At 41.5% G+C, this 19,804-nt stretch overlaps 1 protein-coding gene across 7 annotated transcripts in view; it reads left to right on the top strand.

The window, feature by feature from the left end:
• Nucleotides 1–19,804, top strand: part of RASAL2 (RAS protein activator like 2) — a 163,047-nt gene that overhangs the window by 362 nt on the left and 142,881 nt on the right. The window contains exon 1 of one of the 7 annotated variants that reach the window (XM_085586677.1): nucleotides 1–19,804. This exon is cut by the window's right edge and continues 8,237 nt beyond it. The exons of the other annotated variants lie outside the window; for them this stretch is intronic. The gene's annotated coding sequence lies outside the window, so the exon portion shown is untranslated. 7 annotated transcript variants of the gene reach the window in all.

Below are 19,804 nucleotides of genomic sequence, written 5' to 3' on the forward strand. Positions count from 1 at the left end.
CCTTCCCCGCTCCCGGGCTGCGGGATGCTCCGCTGCCGGGATCCGCGTCCCAAGCTTTTGTGTGCCCGGGGTCCCAGGATGCGTGTCCGGGATGCGGGTGCCGGCAGGGCTGAGCGCTCCCGGACCTAATTAGTGTTAATGAGCAACTAAAGGCCTGGGAGGTGCTGATATCGCGGGTCCCGTCGCCCCAGACCTACTGGTCTGCGTTACATTGGCACCTTTATAATTTATGAAAAGGATGTTAAGATCTTCAGCGGTGCAGGACGCGGGGTTGTTTCCCCTTCTTTGTCAAACTCTCCCTGGTATGTAACCTTTTAAAATTAGCTTGATTTATGTGGCCGGGCCTCTGGTTTGTTTAGGCTCCCAGCTGAAGTGCAGTCGGATTTTATCTCTCGATCAGCACCTAAATAGTGGAAATTCTGTTTTATCTTTTCCTTGTCTCTGCCTCTTGTTTGTCTTGGTAATCTGAGGATAATTACTCCCACGTTTCAGAGTGAAGAGTACTGCAGGCATTATTTTGTTTTCCCTTCTGTAACAAATTTGATGGTCCAGCCTTGAAAAGGCACCAGTTGTGGTGTGTGCACATGTTACCTTTGTTTGATATTATTATTGTTGCCCCTTCCCTGGAAGTGTTCAAGGCCAGGTTGGAGCAACCGGGTCTATTGGAAAATGTCCCTGCCCATGGCAGGGAAGTTGGAACAAAACCATCTTTAAGGTCCCTTCCAACCCAGACTACTCCATGTTTCTATGATGATGGAGAACCTGTAAAAACACTTTTTTCATTGGGACTTTATAACATGTTTTATGCTGGTGATTGTCCCTTTCATCTTCCTCACCTGTCCTGAATCCCAACAAGATTCTCCAGGTTTTCCCTGACCTGTAAAACTAGAAGCAAATGCCCTCTGTTACCTGTGTCATTGATCTGTTACTGGTTGTGTTATTCCTGAAACACAACAATGACATGAATAAGTTATCTGCAACAACTCTTCTGCGTTTCTTGGCTGATGGCAGGTAATTATTGTGAGTACCACCAGCCTCAGCCTTCACACATGTCAAATGAGGAAGATCAGGCTGCAGGTTTTCTGGAGAGCATGGTCTGTTCAAAGACCTTTGTGTTTATTTTGGAAGCTTGAAAAGCTGGTCCCTCATCCCTCACCTGAGATGAGGTTGTCTGTCTGCTTTCTGTCTGGTACATCAATGAGCAAAGTTATACTTAGAAGAATTAATTGTAATAGAAGTTTGGGATTTTTAGTAGTTTGCACTGTGTTTAGCTTGCTGCTTCTTGCTTACCTTGCTTTTGTTAATCCCAGCCTAGAGCTGAGACTATAAAATGCAGCCTTATGCAAAAATATCTCTCTGCTGTTCTTGAGAGGAGTTCCAAAGAAAGCCATTTGCCTTCAGATTGTTTGTTTGTTGAGAATACTTTCTAAAGGTAAAATGAGAACGTACTTAAGAAGGGGATGTCTGGCACCAGTCTATCTGATTGTTACCCAAAGTTGTATCTTCCATGAGTGGAAGCAGGAATGTGGTTTCAAAATTAGCCACAGTGAGGAACATTGCTTGTTGATAAAGTCGTATGTTGCGATGTGCTTGTAGTTTGACGTTAACGTGTAGATAAATGGGGGAAAATCCACTGTGACGAGGCCCACCTAGCTCAGAGGCTATAAAAATCAGCATACACTTCAAGCATGTAAAAATACATCTCGTAGCCCAAGGACAATAACTAATTATTCCTAGTCTGTGTTTAAAAACAACTCATTATCCCTCTCCTTCATAAAGAATCTCATGTGGTAGTGTCATCTGTCCTTTCCCTAAGAAATTGCAATTGGATTAGCTAGTATTTGTTTGTTTCCTCCTGCTTGTTAGCCCTTTTTTTTTTTTTTTTTTTTTTTTTGGTGAGTACATCTGGAGAAGTTTGTGGACAATGAATCAAGCTGAAACTGTGCCATGTTTGTGCACAGCTAAATATGGGTTACAAACCTATGAGTGACAAGTGTTATTCATAGGATTAAAAGTAAAGCCTTGCACAGTTGTTTGAGGAACCAGAGCAGCATAACGAAAGAAAACAGGAGCAGAAAGCTTAGCCTTATTGTCTGTATTGTCTGATAAACAAAGAGAACACTAACACTAATTATTTCACCATGAATGGCTGGGGGAGGGAAGGAATATCAAGCACATGAAAAGTGGAGAAGCGTTTTCTGGCATGGTGAGAAATACAGCTTTTGATGTCAGTGCATTTTTTTTCCACGTGTCTCTGTGAACGTGAACCACTGTGCAGGGGTGTTGTTCCAAATGAAAAGTGACTGTCTGAAAAGTGTCCCTAGTAGTGGAAGCCTGTATTTTGAAGAAAAAAAGCCCAGCGGCCACTTAAAGACAGACAGCTGTTTATTTCTGTGCATCTCTACTTGGCAGTGGTGTGCCATCCACTTTGTCTCTGTCCAAAGGAGTAATTACTGCCATGAGGGGAGCTGGTCTGGTTGCAGAGCCTGTAAAACTTCATCTGTTAGCACAGAGAAAAGAATTTAGCAGTAAAGTCCCATCATTGCTGGTCTCTGCGGCTTGCCAGCAGTATGACAGTGATGTGAATACAGTAGGACTTTACAATGTCTGGGATGTGATTTCAGTGTGACACTGAGGTCTTGTCTGACTTCACTACGAGATCTAAATCACAGTCTGGCTATTTTTGCATTTCCTGCCTTAGCTGCACTAGTTCCAAGGGTGGCTGTTTCATTCTGTGTTCTGGAGGTTTAGCAGCTTCTGCTTAAGTGAATTAGCCCGGACATTATCATGGAAATACAGTTTCCTTACCCACGGACGGAGTTTGAAATATAATTAGTTTCCTCTAACCTGATGTTTGAACAGTGGACGGGAGCAGCAGATTTGCTTGTCAGAGTGATAGGTTTAATTGCTCGTGAAACACAAATCATGTGAGTGCTGTTAGATGATGTTTCCAAGAACTGGTTTTGACACACAACTAATGTTTCTGTAAAATATGTATCGACATGTGTTCTGGGTGACGGCTTCCATTCAGACTCATGGCATGTGTGCAAGGGGTAGGAGGGGGGGAGGTGTTTTGCCTGGATTAATGCTGTGATTTTTAAAAACTTTTTTTTCTGCTCTCTAAAAGTGATAACTGACTTTGATAGCATCCACCCATGTTTCAAGGTCTCTTTCTCTGCTCTTTGAAACAGGTTTTGTGAGGAGGAGGCAGGGCAATAACTGAATAGACAGCATTTTCAGTGCTAACTGTGGAAACAGAGCAATTACATTGCCTGGTGTGGCTGACTGAACATCCATGGATTTTGTAGGAATGAATTCTAAAGCCAGCATCACAGCATTGGTGTTAAATGTTGCATGTGATGGGGGTAGAATCGTTTTTTGCCTGATGTACAGTCTGTGTCTAAACAGGTTGCAAACTTCTGTGACGGAGTTGTCAGATTCATTGTTGATGTGCCTGCTCTAAGCTCGCTGTAAAAGCTCCTGTGCTAAAATTGCAAAAGAAGAGTTGCTGAAATATGTAAAAAATAGGACAGGGAAGAGTCTGTTCTTGAGTGCTCATCCTGCGAACAGACATTGTTGCTCTGGGGCCTTATCTGGACTAGGAAATGTCTTTCTCTTTTAGCAGCAGTGCTAAAAGCTGATGGTAGTTGTACAAACTCGAGTGCAGATAGGATGTGGACTCTTTCATCACCTTGTCCTCTAATCCTGCGGGCAGTCTGGAGACATTCCTCACTGCTGGAATGACCCTCCTCGCCCCCCTTTCTCCTGGCAGAAGGAGGAGGCTCTCTACGCATAGGCTAGAAGGGCTCCATGCCTTTTTCATGGATATCAATCTGCAGACAGGGCTTCTAACTCCAGAAAAAGCCTAGACCCTGTGCAACCAGACAGAAACATCTCTTGGCTGCCTCAAACCTGAGTTCCAGGCTTTTAAGTATTGGCTCTCAAAAAATACCAGACTCATGCTCAGGACTGAAGCCATGGTAATATACATGGTGTCATGCAGAGATTAAAAAATAGCTGTGGCTTGGGCACTGAGCAGAAACATCTCCTAATCATGTGAAATTCAGTTCAAAAGCTCAATTTCTGTGAGCTATCTATTCCAGCAGTTGTCTGTCTTGCTTAGCTCTTTTATATCAATGATTCCAACTCTGTTCTGAGGGGTTTCTGGTTCTTTGCAGCCTGCCTCGCTATGACTTTGAAAGCAGCTTTTTATATCTACCTTTTCTTTTTATATTCTTGTTTTATTCCACTGTTTGCAGTCACATCTAAAAACACCGAGATGATCCGCTTCCAAGCCGTCTTGCTTTGGATGAGTACCAACAGGCTTTGGTAACGAGTAGCATCTTGTTGTCAGCAGATCCTTTCCTTCCAGCCTTGCTCATGCTGCTGGCCGGCTTTTTTCGGAGATGTGCATGTGGGGATGGGGACTGTGAGCCGCCACCGTCCCTGCCCGGGGTCCCGCCTGCCCCCCGGCCTCCAGCCGAGCCCGAGGAGGTCCCACCAGGTGGCGGCATCTTCATTGCGGTGGTGCAGGACCTGCCGAGGATGCCCGAAACATCCCGTCCTCTCCGCTCCCAAACCTTACCGCTCATCTCCACAAGCTCCCTTACAAAGTACTCTAGACGCCGTCTAACAAGGGGCAGGTGGGAATGCTGTAGTTAATGTAAAAACAAACAAAAGAATGACCAAAATTCTCGTAGCCAGGCAGAGAGGCAATCTGCTAGGTGAGATGGCTGTTAGTGAGGGATCTCCTCCTAGGGATGTGTGCGGATAGTCAGCTGGGCTGGGGTTTGTATACTGCTGCCTTTCTGAGTGGCCATGGAGCTGCAATTCCTTGCAGGAGAACATTTGCTTTTAGGAGATAAGGTGAAGGTGCAGAGACCCCTGGAAAGCTGAAAGGGAGCTGGAGAACTGCACGGCATCTGTGCAGCCAGTCTTGTGTTGGAAAGGAGAGAAGGTCAGTGTTCACCAGCGTTTCTTTCCCTTCTGATCAATAGGCTTATTTTTAACTCGCCCAGAAAGTTGGTGCAAAAGCAAGCTTGGAAGATAAACCTTGTTGGGCCGGGAAATGTCATTTCCTGAGTGTTTGGACAATGCCTGCTGTGGTGATGTTTGACCTTATCGTAGCCTTCAGGTACAGAATGAGGGACAGACATTGAATACTGACAACATAAAGCTTTTGTTAGATTTGTTGAGATGATAAGCAACAATGAATTTTAGTTGGAGCTCCATTGTAAAAGGCAGAGTTTAATCAAAACCAAGGTTTTAAGTGACTGCATTTGCTACAGATGAAAAACAGTCTAGTGTGCTGTGGGCAGAGATGCTGCTTTCCCTTGCCAGCCAGCAGCAAGGAATATCAAAAGATGAGTGAGGTGCTCTTGCAGGTGATCTGCTCATGCCTGCTCTGTGACAGCTCCTCTTATAGCTGCCCTTTTTGACACGGGGAGTTCTTATAAGCATGCAGAGGGTGAACTGGGGAGCCTCTCTGCTCATTCTCCTGTGCACTGGCAGAGGTGACTTGGAGTAGAGCTGAGGGCTGGACACAGCCTGTTTTCTCCTTGGTTGCTTTACTCCCAGCCCTTTGACGTTAAAGCTGTTTGCCTTTCCTCTTTTTAAGGAACACTGACAGGAATTTATATATAAATGAAGTTATAAATTTTTTGGGGGAGTTTTTAGCTGGACTCCTTCAACTGGCTGTGTTGTTGCATGTGTTCCCTAGGTTACCAATTTATTAAGTCACTTAAATATTTGGAGGCATCAACAATACTAGAGTATGCTGGGGAAAATGAGGATGACATTATTTTAAAACACTGGTTTCCTGACTCCTGTATTTCAGTCACACAATTTATCTCTGGCTGAACATTTTCATGTGGTGCTGTTTCCTATTTTTAAACAATAGGAGAAAAAAAAGGGAAGATAAGAAGAGCGTAACTGTGACCTGTTGACTTATTATGAGATCATGGATTCCTTTTAACTGATATTTATAGATTTTTATAAAAAATAGCTGAGACTTCAGTATTTTTTGACATATATGCCTTTTTAGCCTCAGGGTCAGAAGTTAAGACCCCATCTGAATTCTTTCAAAATCCTCTGTGAAGACACATAGTAATCATGGAAATACAAATTGTATCTGCAAGGAAAGTAACCAAGGGAAAAGAAATATTGCTGCATTTTGGTTTGTACAATTCTCTCAAAGCCCTTTGTGTGTTTTGACACCCTCCTATCTCAGAAAACCTTTATAAAATTGATCAGGAGGGAATAGCATTTGTTAATTCTCTTTAATAGGGTTTCAAAAGGTCACAAAAATGTAGAAAGGCTCTTCTCCAAGAGTCGGGATTATTTTTAATTGTAAAGCAAGCTGGAGCAATGCAAGTAAGGAGCTCTTGGAGGTGAAGGGGTCTTTGCACTTAAGTAAATGTAAAACCATGTCCTGGATTTAGATCCTTTATTATCTAAAGGGATTTTTTTTTTTTCCAACTGGGAATACCCCATTAGAAATTAGCTCTTACACTGCAAGCACTGGCAGGCACTTAGTTAAACACATTAATTCTGCAAACTGTGGGAAAACGACACCCATTTCAGCAGATGTTCGATGTGTCTGGTGTAGATTTGCATAAGAATGCATATGCTTCTCTGAGTTTCTGGCTTGATTAAAACTTGCAGGCACCTTTTCTCTTCCTCTAGTGCTGTGTCTGCATTCTTGGCTATTAATGGTTTAATTGAAAATACCCCGGTTTTTTCTGTCTTAAGATAATTCATTTTATTTACACTGTGCTGCACTGTAGATGTGCTTGGTGCCGTATAGACAGAGGCTGCTTTGCTTGTCTTTTGGAATTTGTAGCCAGGACCAGAGAATAAAGGATATAGCAAACATGAAAAATGGCAAATGTGTTTGAAAGTGGATGGAGGATTACACGGTGGAGTATCAGGAGCTGGGAGGGGATTGTGTGTATTCAGTCCCAGCTTCCAAGGCGGTGTGGGAATGGAAATCAGTACTGTGGTGAGAGGAAAAGAAGTGTTGAGGAATCTGTGACTAAAAATGATCTCAGACTTAATCCCTCCCAGTATTAGGCTTTCACAGTAACAGTCCAAGAGATTCAGCAGAACCTCTTCACCTTGGTCCTGTTCTCAGTCTGGATGGCATGAGAAGAGTGTGGGAAACTCCTTCAGGTAGACTGTAGCATTCAGTCTGAGAAAACTTTCTTAACTCTGGTAGCAGGGAATTGAAGCAAAGTACTGGGAGGCACAGAATTGAAAAAGAGGAACATTCCTTGGGTTTTAACTTGAAATTTCCAACAAGGAGACAAAACTGCCTAGGAATAAGCATTTTGTGTCCATTGTATCCGCGTAACATGATGTAAGAAACGCTGGATGCCCACTACCACCTTCTAAGGCTTCAGAAGGAGAGGTTTTGGGTTTTTTTCCTAGGGTTTCAGGAGATGTTTTGTGTCGGGAAAGGGAACAAACTTAAAGCAGCAGGGTCTCTGGGACAGGCACCGGAAGGCAGTGAGCCAAAATGCACCAACAACAGCTTTGTGCTCTCCTGGGATGTTCCCCAGCTCTGGAATAGCAGTCCTCAGGGTTAGGCTGAGAAAGCTGGAAAGCCTGGAAGTTTATGACACATCTGCTTTTTGGGAGATCCCTCACAGAGGCACTCGAAGTTATTACATGGAATACAACAGCATAACTACATTTCTCCTCTTGGGATATGCATCATCCTTTGCTAGTAAGGGCTTGGAGGAAATACAGGTGGGTTTGGCACTTCTGTAGGGATTTCTGCTCCCCATTTGATACTTGTATGACAGAGTTAAAAACCTGCTTGCTTTTTTCAGGATCTCATTACTTGAGTCAGTGGATTGGCTTGAGATAAGCGGAGGTAATTCACACCCTCATTTAGCTGACTCTTTAGTGCACTGATACTGCTCTCAACAAGATAGGGGACAGATGCTGCACTACTCAGCACAGTGTGTGCTATGAGGGTTCCAGGAAAATGTGTGCAAAGCAGCAGTGGCTGGGAGGGCTCAATGCAGTCCTTGAATCTCATTTGGAAATTAGGCGATTGCTTTGCTTCAGTTTTCTGTTCCATTTTGCCTTGACAAATGGTGACTGCTTTATTAACAATTCCATCAGGGTTAAAGGAGGAAGGATCAGTTTCACGGACTTGCACCATTCATTGCCTTGCTGTATGAGTGCATCCAAAGCATTAATGGCTTTATTTGAGAGGGCTGCTCTGAGCTGAGAAGGTGAGGAAATGAGGCACAAATAGGTCAGATAACTTGTCCAAGGACATACAAGAAACTTGGCAACAGAAGCCAGATCTCCTGAGACACCTACAGTGCTTTGCTTGCATGCCTTGGGTAGCACTGCTTTGTGTTTGGGGCGCCTCTAAGCCTTGCTGCTTAACTTGGAACCTCTGTAACTATTAATAATCCTCTCAAATACCCTATTACCTGCCAAATCTGTAGGTCAGCAGGGCAAGCTGCCCTCAGAGAGAGGGACTTCCATTCAGGTGATTACATCTGCTTGCTTCTTTTATTCCTTTTACTACCCAAAAAGCCAAAGGTAAAGCTTTGTTGACCTTCAAAATGGAATACTCTTGTCTCATTACAGTGGTAGCAGGCTGGACCACTGGTATGAAGGTGTTGGATAGCCAGCACTCATTAGCTTTTCATAATTTCTAAGCAGGCTGGGTGGTGCCTAAATCATTAATTTCAGGTAGGTAATCTTCACTACTGACTGGGGAAAGCAAATACATCACAGATGAAACCTGAAAAACCATAGAAGAATGGTTAAACCACTTTGAGCTCCAGCATCTTTCCTGTGGCCTTTTGGACCCCCTGCCAGTGGATTACACAAGTTGGCTTTGCCAGCACTTGAATGATCCATAGCAGTTTTCCATGTTAGGTATTTTATCTTAGGAGAAAAGTGCAGTGCAGACCCTAGGAAAGAAGGGGAGACAAAATGCTTCCTGAAAAGATGTCTACTTACATTATGAGGTTATACCTCAAGCTGTACAGACAAGCTGCTGCCTTCACTGCATTTCCTCCTTGCTTAAATATTCTGGAACACGTACATCATGCACCAGAAACAAAATGTGCTCACACTTGCTAGGAAATCATTAGACTGCCTCATCAAATAATACTAAGTATTTCCTATTTAGAGGTATGTTTCTGTAATTATTTTCCATCTTTTTTTTTTTTTTTTTAATTCAGCATGGTGGGTAGTTGATAGGTATCCTGGAAAATAAGAAGTCAGGAAAGAAACCAACATCCTTCTAAGCCAGGTTTGAGAAGATTTGTCTTCTAAATGGCAGTGGTTTATGGGGTCCCTTTCTCTCATGCTCTCTGGCAGCACTTGCTTAGGATGTCAGTGAGGTGTGGGGTGATTAATTACCCTGTTGAATAGATTTCATGGGGTCCTTCCTTAACTCCTTCCATTAACTCAGGCCTTGCTCACTGAAGTTTTCAAATAGCCTCAACTCCCTAGAGATAATGAGTTTTAGATCCCATATAGTGAAGTAGCAAAAAAAGTTTTATGGTCTTGCCATAAATATTTATGTCAGTTTGCTTCCACATACCCTTGGCTGGTGACTCCTCTGCTTAAATAAGCTCCTATAGCTGTTCATGTCCAATTCTATAAGTACTGTCATAGCAGTGTGAACTGAGGCCATTTCTAATTCAACTCTCCTCATTTTGATGCCAGTGGTTGCTAATTTCTCAATTTATAGCCATTAAATCATTATAACCATTAAATCAAATTAGGAAGAATGCCTTTTTTTTTTTTTTTTGTCAGCCTAGACAAGCTTTACAGACAGAAGTTAAGCATTTTCTGCTCTAATTTTTTTTTTTTTTTTTTTTTTAACTTACTAATAGGGAAGTCAGGAATGTGAAGTAAACAGCCTCTGTTTGCAGAAATTATGAATGTGCAGGATAAAAGGAAGGATGATAAGAAGGAAGCAATTTTTTTTTGTTATTACAGACCAGTGCTGGAAATGGGGAATTTGCATGTTGTAAAAGTAAAAATATGTCTGAAACTTCGCTGGAAACAAATTGAGAGGAATGTAGTAATAATAGCTGAAAACCTAAGTGGTATGAAAGGGCATTATTCTTTGCAATTCTGGCACAACTTGCTTTCTGCTGTTTTATTTTGTCAGAATACATGGCTTTTTCTGTGTTAAAAAACCAGAAAAGAGTGAAAATATGAAAGTATCTGAAAATGCAGCATGGCTGTCAGTAATAAATACATGTTTGCTCTGAGAGCAGCATTCACCTGAATCATCATGTCTCAAATTTATCTGGATCCAGACTTCAGCATGGTGTTTGGCCAGTTAAATTGTACATTTTTGGTAATTTGGATTTAATGGCTCTCTTGGCACCTTTAACCTGCTGCTTATATATAATGATATAATACTGGTCATCTCTAATTATTACATTTGTGAGGCAATAAGCAATTATGAATTGTACATAATCAACTAGAAGGAGGCTTTTTCCTTAGTCCTATATTTTGACTTACGCATTTTTATAAAAACATATTATAATCTTTCTTTATGAATAATTTGAAGAGCAATAGCTGATAGTATCAAAAGGCACTAACTGTTTTCTTTGCAGTGGTACAAATCTCTTCTCAGAATAGGTTGGAAACCAGACAGCCTGGGACACAGCAAGTGCTCTGGTAGGAGTTAAGATAGTTTCCCCTTTGAGCAGGTAGGTGTTCCTATAAAAAGGTGCCAAGAATTAAATCAACCTGCTTCTTTCATGCTGAGAAAATACTTGCTCCGATTACAGGTTACATTTGCTTTGATGTTTCACTTAATTCTGGGGAATTAAAAAAAAAAGGTGAGAGTGGACTGCTGGGCTTTCTGTGTGTTCAGGCTGATTTTACAGCCATCTTTATGGGATTACCACAGGTATCTGCTGGCCAGGCCATGAGATCTCTTGGCTGACATGTGTAAAGCTGTAAAACATAACCACCACATCTGTTTGCAGATTAGTCTCTACCTGGATGGCTCTAAAAAGGCTTTGGGATGAATCTCAAATGAAAGCTGTGGTGACAGAGGGGTGTTGGGATGTTGATGCCCAACAACATAAATCTTTGCTGTCAAGACTGCTATTGTTGTTGATGGAGTTCAGAAGGGTTATCAGGAGTTCAGTCTAAAAAGCATGCAATTAAGTTTAAAACTTAGAGTAGCTTTGCAGGAGACTTAGAAAAGCTGTAATGTATCACTTGGAGGGTAGTTAATCTGTTTCATCAGGTTACCAGCTGAGATGTTCTAGCTGTACTTTTGATTTCCATTTATAATAACCACCCAATTCTATAGCTGACACAGTATCCCTCCCTGTTTTGTTTCCAGACTTTATGGATGTGGCTTCTTTGTGACCTACTTTCTCTGCTTTAAGGTTGCTTTTTTCATTCCCTTCCAAAAGGAAGTGCCTTCCATGAGAAATGCTGGAAGCTCACTAACCAGTTTTTAGGGCTGGTAGGTGAAAATTTGGACCAGCCTGAGTGGCCTTCTGCTTACACCCTGGTTAGATGATGTAATTGACTTTTGGGTGCTTTCCTTACTAAGTTCTTTTGCTGACCATTTTGAGATCCTGGAGGTGGGTGTTTGGAGAATTAGGGAAGGAAATGCCTGTGTTTCCTTGGAACTCTCATTACTCGTGATGGAACTGGCCAGACCTGTGACTTTTAGGGGCATTGTGTTGGCCTCTTGTCCTTGCAGGGGCCTGCAGTATGTCATGTGCTTATTACTTAAGCACTTGCACAGCTGGAGGAAGCGACATCCCAGTTCTCATTCTGGGGTGTTCTTCATTTGTGTTGCTCCTAGTAGTGATTCAGTTTGAGGCTGAGCTATAGCTCCCTTCAATTAGTGGTGCCTTTTCTTTTTATCTTGGGCAGGAGGTGTGTGTTTACTTCTTTGTGGGGACACTTAAAAAAAAACAATTAGTGTGATGCAGATGTGCAGTTTTCTGCAGATATGTAACATTCAGCTAAGTCTTACGGGGGGATTAATACCTCATTGGAAAAAATAATTCATTCCTGTAATTTCACAAAGCTGATGTAGCATTTGTAATCACCATCTCATAAAACTGGCTGGGTTTTTTTCCCTGCTTCATTTCACTCTGGTGTCAAGTTGGTATAAACACTGGTTACCTAAAAGAAAAATCTATTCCAGTCCTTTTTCTGGAACCTTGGTGGCTTTTTGGTTTTCAGCAAAGATTAGCCAGCTTTGTGTGTGTGTCTCTGTTATAAAATGAGCATGCTATTAATTTTAACTACAGTTTTTGCTTGGAACAGCAATTCAAGCCACGAGGGAAATTGTTTTTGTGAATGTTGATGTCAAAGGAATTTCAGCAAAGGTGACATTCAGCTCCCATTGGGGTCTGGAGTTGAACTTGTCTTTGCTCATCTGGGGTTGGGTGCAGGGTGCCCTTAAGCCCCTTAGGAAAACCTTTACCAGAAGGTGAATGGAGAGCTTGAATTACAAGAGGTAGCAAGGTACTGGTACAATGTTCTTGTAGCCCACTGCTGTAAGTCAGAATCCTCACTGCCTCCCTTGCTGCTTTGTGTCTAACCAGCTGTGGGCTTGTATGCTGGTATAAACATGAGGTGGAGTTACGTTTGTAAATGTAGTGCTGGAAGAGCCTGGGGGCTAAAAATACAGCTGAAAGTAGCTGCAGTGGAGTAATTTGCCTCAAAAGGCAACCTCTAGCATTGTGCTGAGCGTTACCAGGGCTCTGAGGTTAAAGGAGCTCTGTGTGATTGGGGAGAAAATGCAGAATTCAGCAAGTGTAGGGGTGCCAGCTGGAGAGACCCAGTGGTTTTCTGGGTACACCATCCATTTCTCCATGTCTCTTGCCAGCAGGATGCTGGGTGAAAGCGGGGTGGTGCTGTTTTTGTTGGAAGCAGGCTTGGTACAAGAGGCCATGCTGGTCCAAAGGCATGGCATGTGAAAGCTGTTAGTGGTTTGGAGCTTTTTAGGATGTTCTTTTTCTCTGGTTGAAATATCCAGTAAAGCGAGTGAAACATCAGCACCCATGAGGGGTAGCTACTGAGTTGCATACCTTGGGGTTTTTTTAATCTTTCCAATTATCAGCATATAGGAAACAATGAATGCAAATCTATTCCCCAACACATGCAGATGTATTTGTTGCTTGGAATCTGAGCTGGGCAGGAGCTCTGAATTATCAGCATCTGATTCCAGAGCTTTGACAATCTGAAATCTCCTTAATATTCTGATGAGCCACCATGGGTATTATTCCTCTGAGGTTTTTTTCACTTTTTTTTTTTTTCTTGAAACTCATATTGCAGTCTGAATGCTGTTGGTTTAGGATTAAAAGAGATGTTGTCTGGCTCTGTGCTTTGCACAATTTTCCTGTGACAGCAGAAAGAGGGAGAGTGGATAGTACGATTATTTTTCCTCCACAGTAGTACAAATGAAGCCTGAATTAGAAACAACTTTTAAAATTGAAGAGTTATATCCTGTTCATAATTGTGTCTCTCTAATACTATGACTACCAAAGCACATAAATTATTCATACAAGGAAGAAATCCTCAGATTTTTTTCCTTGGGAAATCACAGCACTTCCAAGGAAACACTTTTCACCTCTAAAGACACTGAGCAACTCTGCTCTGGATTCTCTGGCAAGACAGTTACAGTTTATATTTAGAAATAACTGCTGATACATTTTAAGACATGTGTCTTTTAAAATTAATCTTGCTTACCCAGATGGCAATTAGATTCATCTTAATGGTAATGTAAATCTAGAGTAGCGCTCCAGCCTAAGGGCTGGCCATTCTACTGTCCAGCTATTTTCCAAATGATTTATTTAATTTTCCCCCTTGGTTTCTTTGCCTCACCCCTCAGCTTTACTCTTGCTGCTCATAGTACAGTGAGGGAAGAACAGCTGCACTTAGCAGCTCCAATAAATGACTTTATTAGAGTTAGAATTGTGTCTGCGTTACATTAATACCAAAGGTCTTAGTTCATCTTGTAGCCTCTGAAACAGATTGGCATCATTTCCACGCTGCCTCCCTGCAGTGGGGGAAGACAGCTCTGACTCAGCCCCTGGATAAATGGGAAGACAGGGAACTGAGTGCTGCTGCCAGGCAATTTGTTCAGGCTTTGTCAGTGGCTAGCAATGTCTTTCTCCCCACTTACTGTAATGTTGAGCATAGCATGCAGAGGAAGAAGACCTGTTTTACAACAGCTCAGGAATAAGGATGAACTGCCTTTCTGTCAAAATGATATTAAAAAGTCCTTAAGCTTGAGGATTTAATGTGGATATTTAGAGGACAGTACAAATGTTATCCTAGGACATAGCAAAACCAATGCTTCATCTGAAACCTGCAAATTCTTTGGCATTCCTTGCTGACAGAAAATACAATCAAAAACCTTACTCTTTTCAGGTGTTCCAGTGAACAGGCTCAGGAGTAGGGAGTTGCCTTCTTTTAGTTGGGAAGTAGCTCACATTTTGTATGGCAGGATGGAAATTCCTTGCTGCTTCTCCTGGTTCTCTGAACTTCAGAGCAGTGGAATGACATGGCAAACACAGCAGAGTTATGTGCAATCCCAGGGAAGCCATGCCTGCAGTGTCCTGGAGTGGAACAGAGCAAGTCTTAGAGGTCAAACTCAACTCCAAGGTCCATATGAAAGATCTGAAAGATGAGGTGTGGCCTGTTGGTTCCTGGAGAGGCTCACAGACTCCTTTGCGTGGGAGGAGGTTTCCATTTGAAATGCTACCTCTGGGTTTCACTTTGAGGCTTCCCATCTTTTCTTATCTGCTGGACCAGTGTCAACTGCTACTTGTATTTGTCTGCTCTTTGCATCAGGAAAGTCTCTGCAGAGTACTGGAGGATCACCCCTATGCCCAAGGGGTGTGACTCCCAAGGGTACTAGGAAAAAACATTTCTTCTGCATTTTCTAATTTCTTGTATACTATCTGTAGTGTATTTTTCCAAATGAGTCTCTCTGCTACACCTGCCATGGCTCCTAAATAAAATTTAGAAGTGCAGCCCAGACAGAATATTAACACCATTCTCATTTATTTTGAGAAGAAAGGGCTAAAAAGGGAACAGCTTGCCTCAGTTGTCTTGTTGAACTTGTTTAATGTCAGTACATGAAGTATCTCACTAGAACATTTCCACCTTTATTCTTAGTAAGTGACTGTTTTTTGTGTTCGGTACACATGAGGTATGAACTTCCATTCACACATCTTTGCCATAACTTCTTTGCTCTCACTCAAATACCAGTTGTTTCTTTTGAGTAACTCATAGAATGACAAACAGAATGGATTAAAAAAAAAAGGGTTTGAGTCTTATCTTTCTGAAGGTGTTCCTTTGTCTTGAAGAGAAATAGTTATTTATAAACCAAATAATGTATTTTCAAATGCAGTGTGTGGTTTGGAGTTTTTTTTTTTTTTAACTGTTCTACTTTAAACTGTAATTCTGTGGGTGAAGTGCTAGAATAATACCCAGCAGCAGCTTGATGCTGTGCACCCACTTGGACGGTAAAGCAGAAAGAAAAATACTAGAGAAGCTGGGGAAAGGGGCAGCAGCCCTAAAAATCCAAACTCTTCCTAATCTGTCTCTTAATTGCTACTTCACTCTCAGGAGTTCACAGGCAGTCTGAAAGCAGAGACCAAATTTCTTCACGGGAGATTTGACAAATCCACCTGGCAGTGTCACCCGACAACTGATTTATCGTCTCTGACAAGTAGAAAATTGCTTTGACTTGTCTGTAGGACAAGTAAAGTTTAGTAACAGTGACGGGATCTTTTAAAAATTGTCATGATCATGTAAATTCTGTTATCTCTAACTCAAGTTCTGAACTGTAAAATGACATTAACTTACTTAAAAAAAAAAATAAAAAGGTCTCATATTAACACATAACAGGACATTTCCCCCCCTCAGTTCATTTTTAAATCCTGCTGCTTTTCAAAGGCTGACACTTCTGTATTTCATCCCTATTTCTCTGGTAATATAATATTGAAGATGTCTTCTAAAGAAAAAACCCAGCATGCAGATATATCACATCAAAAAATACAAAGGAAGAAAGTCTGCTTAATCTGATAAAGCATCAGTGTTTAGGCTATAAGCTCATTATGAGGCTTGTATAGTGGGAGCGGATTTTTTTCAAATTAATTTATATGATTACCATAATAAACATTTTAATAGCCTTTCTTTCCCTCATATCCTCAGCAGCGGAATATTTTAGTAGGTTATCTGGTCTTTCACAGCAGCCTTTATCCCAATCAGCCATGCATGATCTGTTTACAAGAATGCTTATAGGTATTTCCACTATAATTTCGGGTTCCAGGTTATGCTGCTTCAGCAGCTTCTCTCAGTGCATTTGGGGTGTTCCCAGGAAACAGGGAGTTTTGAGAACTTTGAATTTCTAATTTTATTTGGTAGTCAATGTAAAGAAGTCACATCATATTCTATTTAAATCTTTCAACTGTCTGGAAAACAATGTGCTGTAGCAAACATCCAACACCTTGAACAACGAGGCTGATGCTGCAGTGTTTGGTTTGGTGTGTGTGTTATTTGCTGACAATAATAAGTAAAGCCTTGTGTTCTTCTCATGCTGTGACTGAAAGGTTGAGGGAATCTAGAAAACAGGAGTAGAGCACTGTTAAATAAATGGTAGAGATTTTTTGGGATTAGGGATCTGTGCAGAGCTGCCTCCAGCCCTGGGGTCCCAGCACAGGAAGGACAAGGACCTGTTGGAGTATCCAGAGAAGGCAGCAGGAGGATCAGGGAGTTGGGGCAGCTCTGCTGTGAGGAAAGGCTGAGAGAGTTGGGATTGTTCAGCCTGGAGAAGGGAAGGCTTTGGGGTGACCTCATGGTGGCCTTTCAGTACCTGAAGGGAGCCCACAAGAGAGATGGAGAGAGACCATTTACAGGAGCATGGAGTGATAGGACAAGGAGAAATGAACTCAAAATGAAAGAGAATAAGTTTAGATTAGATTTAAAGAAAAAAATCTTCCCTGTGAAGGTGGTGAGGCTCTGGCACAGAGAAGCTGTGGCTGCTCCATCCCTGTAAGTGTTCAAGACCAGATTGAATGGGGATTGGAGCAACCTGGGATATTTGAAGGTGTCCCTGCCCATGGCAAGGGGCTGTAAGTGAATGACCTTCAAGGTCCCTTCCAGCCCAAGCCATTCTATTTTATAACTTAAGACTACTGCCAGCCTCTTGAAGCTGGTGGAGTTTCAGGCTGTTGCACCACATAGGTTTGAGTCTTGCAGCTCAGCATTCTGATATTGCATTTCTTCACTTGCAGCAGCACCAGGAATGTCAAAAAATGTCATACTGCTCTAGGCACGGTCACAACATACATCCTCTGGGATCCCTCATTTGCATCCAAGACCTGTCTTGGCTCAGTTTCTATGACAATCTCCTGTTCTGTGTGTTGTCCATGATTACTCCAAAGCTCCTGCTCCCCTAGTTTGCTTCCCATCAGTATTTTTGAATATCTGTCCTTGTGCCTTGAGCATTTCTTCTATTTCTCCCACTCTCCCAGGCTTGTTGTCAGCAAGTAGAAGAATTGCAGCACGCCAGTTAGGAGATCTGAAATCTGTGTATGGGAAGGCTAAGCAAGCATTTGAAATCAAAATAAAATCTCCCAGCAAAATAGTGGCATAATCAACAATTCTAGTATGTAAAGCTGATTTTTTTTTTTAACCTATTCCTTTTCTGCATATGGTTTCCCCTCTCCTCCCATTTTTTGCTTGCCCCTGCTGTTTGGGCTTTGGGGGTGGGAGACCTGTTTTTAAAGATGCATTAAATGTACTGAGCTAAGAAAACAGCACAAAAATAATGTAATTATTGTCAAAACCTCCTATCAAAACCTCTGTAACAGAAATAAAGCATGGATGAAATGTATGACATTTTTGAAGTGATTACATCCTTTAGTACTGAGGAGAGACAGCAAAGTCTAGATATTGTTTGATTTTATTCTTTCTTCTTTGAAACTACCTGGTTGCTGGTAAGTGTCAGCATTATTGCTGTCTTGAGGCTTTTCCAGTGACAGCTGATTAAGAAATTGAATATTCTCAGAATTGCACTATGTTAAAAATAGGGGGTTGGGGATTGTCTGCAAATGAGGAAGTAAGCAAAGAGGCTTTGGAATTCCAGTCTGCTGCAGAGGAACAGATTCATTGCTGCAGGAAGAAATGGTTTCTAAGAAACTTCTGGAAAACAGGAGGAAGAAAACAGCAGTGCTTAAACCTGTGACCTGCTGCACACTTTTACAGTGTTTCAACATCAATGTGGATTAAAGTAGTAAAGATGGAAGATAGGAGTAAATGCACCTCTCATGATAAGACCAGAAGAAACAGGTTTTGCTGTAAAGATGAAATGCTCCTTGCATTTGTATTTTAAGCAATGTTTTGCTCTTTTAAAAGTGTTTGAGGAAGACAGAGATCAAGCAGGAGACATGATAATTACACGAAGCTCGTTTACTTCTGACATGTCACGCCAACCATTAAATCAGGAGATGTGATGAAAACAGGTTTAGAAGGTTGTTTGGTTGCTTTGCTAAGCCTGAGCTGTTCATTGTTTTTCCATTTTAGTTTAGTTGCAATTTTGTTATGTAAAATCAGTGAAGGCATAAATACATAAAAATAGGACGGCCTTTTAAACTTGCCATGTTTCTAACAAGTGGTGTAGGAAACTGCTGCTGCCTGTTGACCCTGTCCCTCTGAACATCAATAACAATATGTTTATTTTTCCCCATCTCAAATGTTAAATTGTTGATTTCAGTGGTTTTGACCTTCATTTCCTGTTGGAATGAGATTTTTTTTTTCCTCCTTCTCCTTGGATTTGAAGGTTGACCATCAGGAAGCAATATTTTTTGCATATTTTAAGCTATATTCATTCCATGCTTTTTCTGTCCTTGGCTTCAACTTGTAGTATCTCAGCTTCTTCCTCATTTACTCCAAACATAAAAAAAAAAAAAAAAAAAGGCTGTCTTTCCTCCTTCAGGTTCTAAGCCTTTAGTAACACTGATATTAATATTATCAGCAGGCTAAAGTTCATAGGATGATGCTGAAGTGAAAAATGGAGAGTGTAAAGGAATTACTTTGTTATTGTACTCACTTTTCTCAAGGGGGAAAATACAACTCCCTGTTAGGAGTTCAGCAAATCAAATCACCAGTGTTGGGGTTTGAAGGTACACAATTAGAAAACAGATTGACAGTGGGATACAAAGAAGCACAACATCTGTCATGCTGAAAATGTATAGATTCTGTTCAGTGAACCTGGTCACTTAAATTTTACCCTAGTTTTACCTGTCCAATTAAACTTTTAAAGTAAATTTTGGCATCTGCCTTAAATAATATACATGTGATTGGTGTCTTCATTTTTGCCCTGCAGCCTTGTTAAGTCTGATCCTTCTTTCAGATAGCATCATTAAAATACTGGCTCATTAGAAAAATGCCAGGTTTTTTACATCATCTTAATGTAGCCTTCTGCATCTATTTTTTGTAGCAAGAGTGCATGCAAGCTTACCTTTTTTTTCTTTTATATTCTTTTGTTTCTATTTCCCCCACTGTATTAACAGCTGTGGTAGATGAACCAAGAGCAGGGACCCCCCTGTATTTTGTTGTGACTTGACTTCAGTGGTGCCTTATCTGAAGCCTTGCCTGAGTAATGGCTCTGTCAGCCTTTGCTGGAGGGGATAAATTTGGCTTTCCTGGTCACAGAGTACTAGTCTGAGTTTTCTGTTAACACCTTTGACTCTTTCTTTGCTGGCTCAAAAAAACCTCAGTTTAAGTAAGCTTAACCCTGACAGCTTAAATAGCCAAG

The sequence above is a fragment of the Lonchura striata genome, chromosome 8 (genome assembly GCF_050655825.1).
Source record: "Lonchura striata isolate lonStrDom1 chromosome 8, ASM5065582v1, whole genome shotgun sequence".
NCBI lineage: Eukaryota > Metazoa > Chordata > Aves > Passeriformes > Estrildidae > Lonchura > Lonchura striata.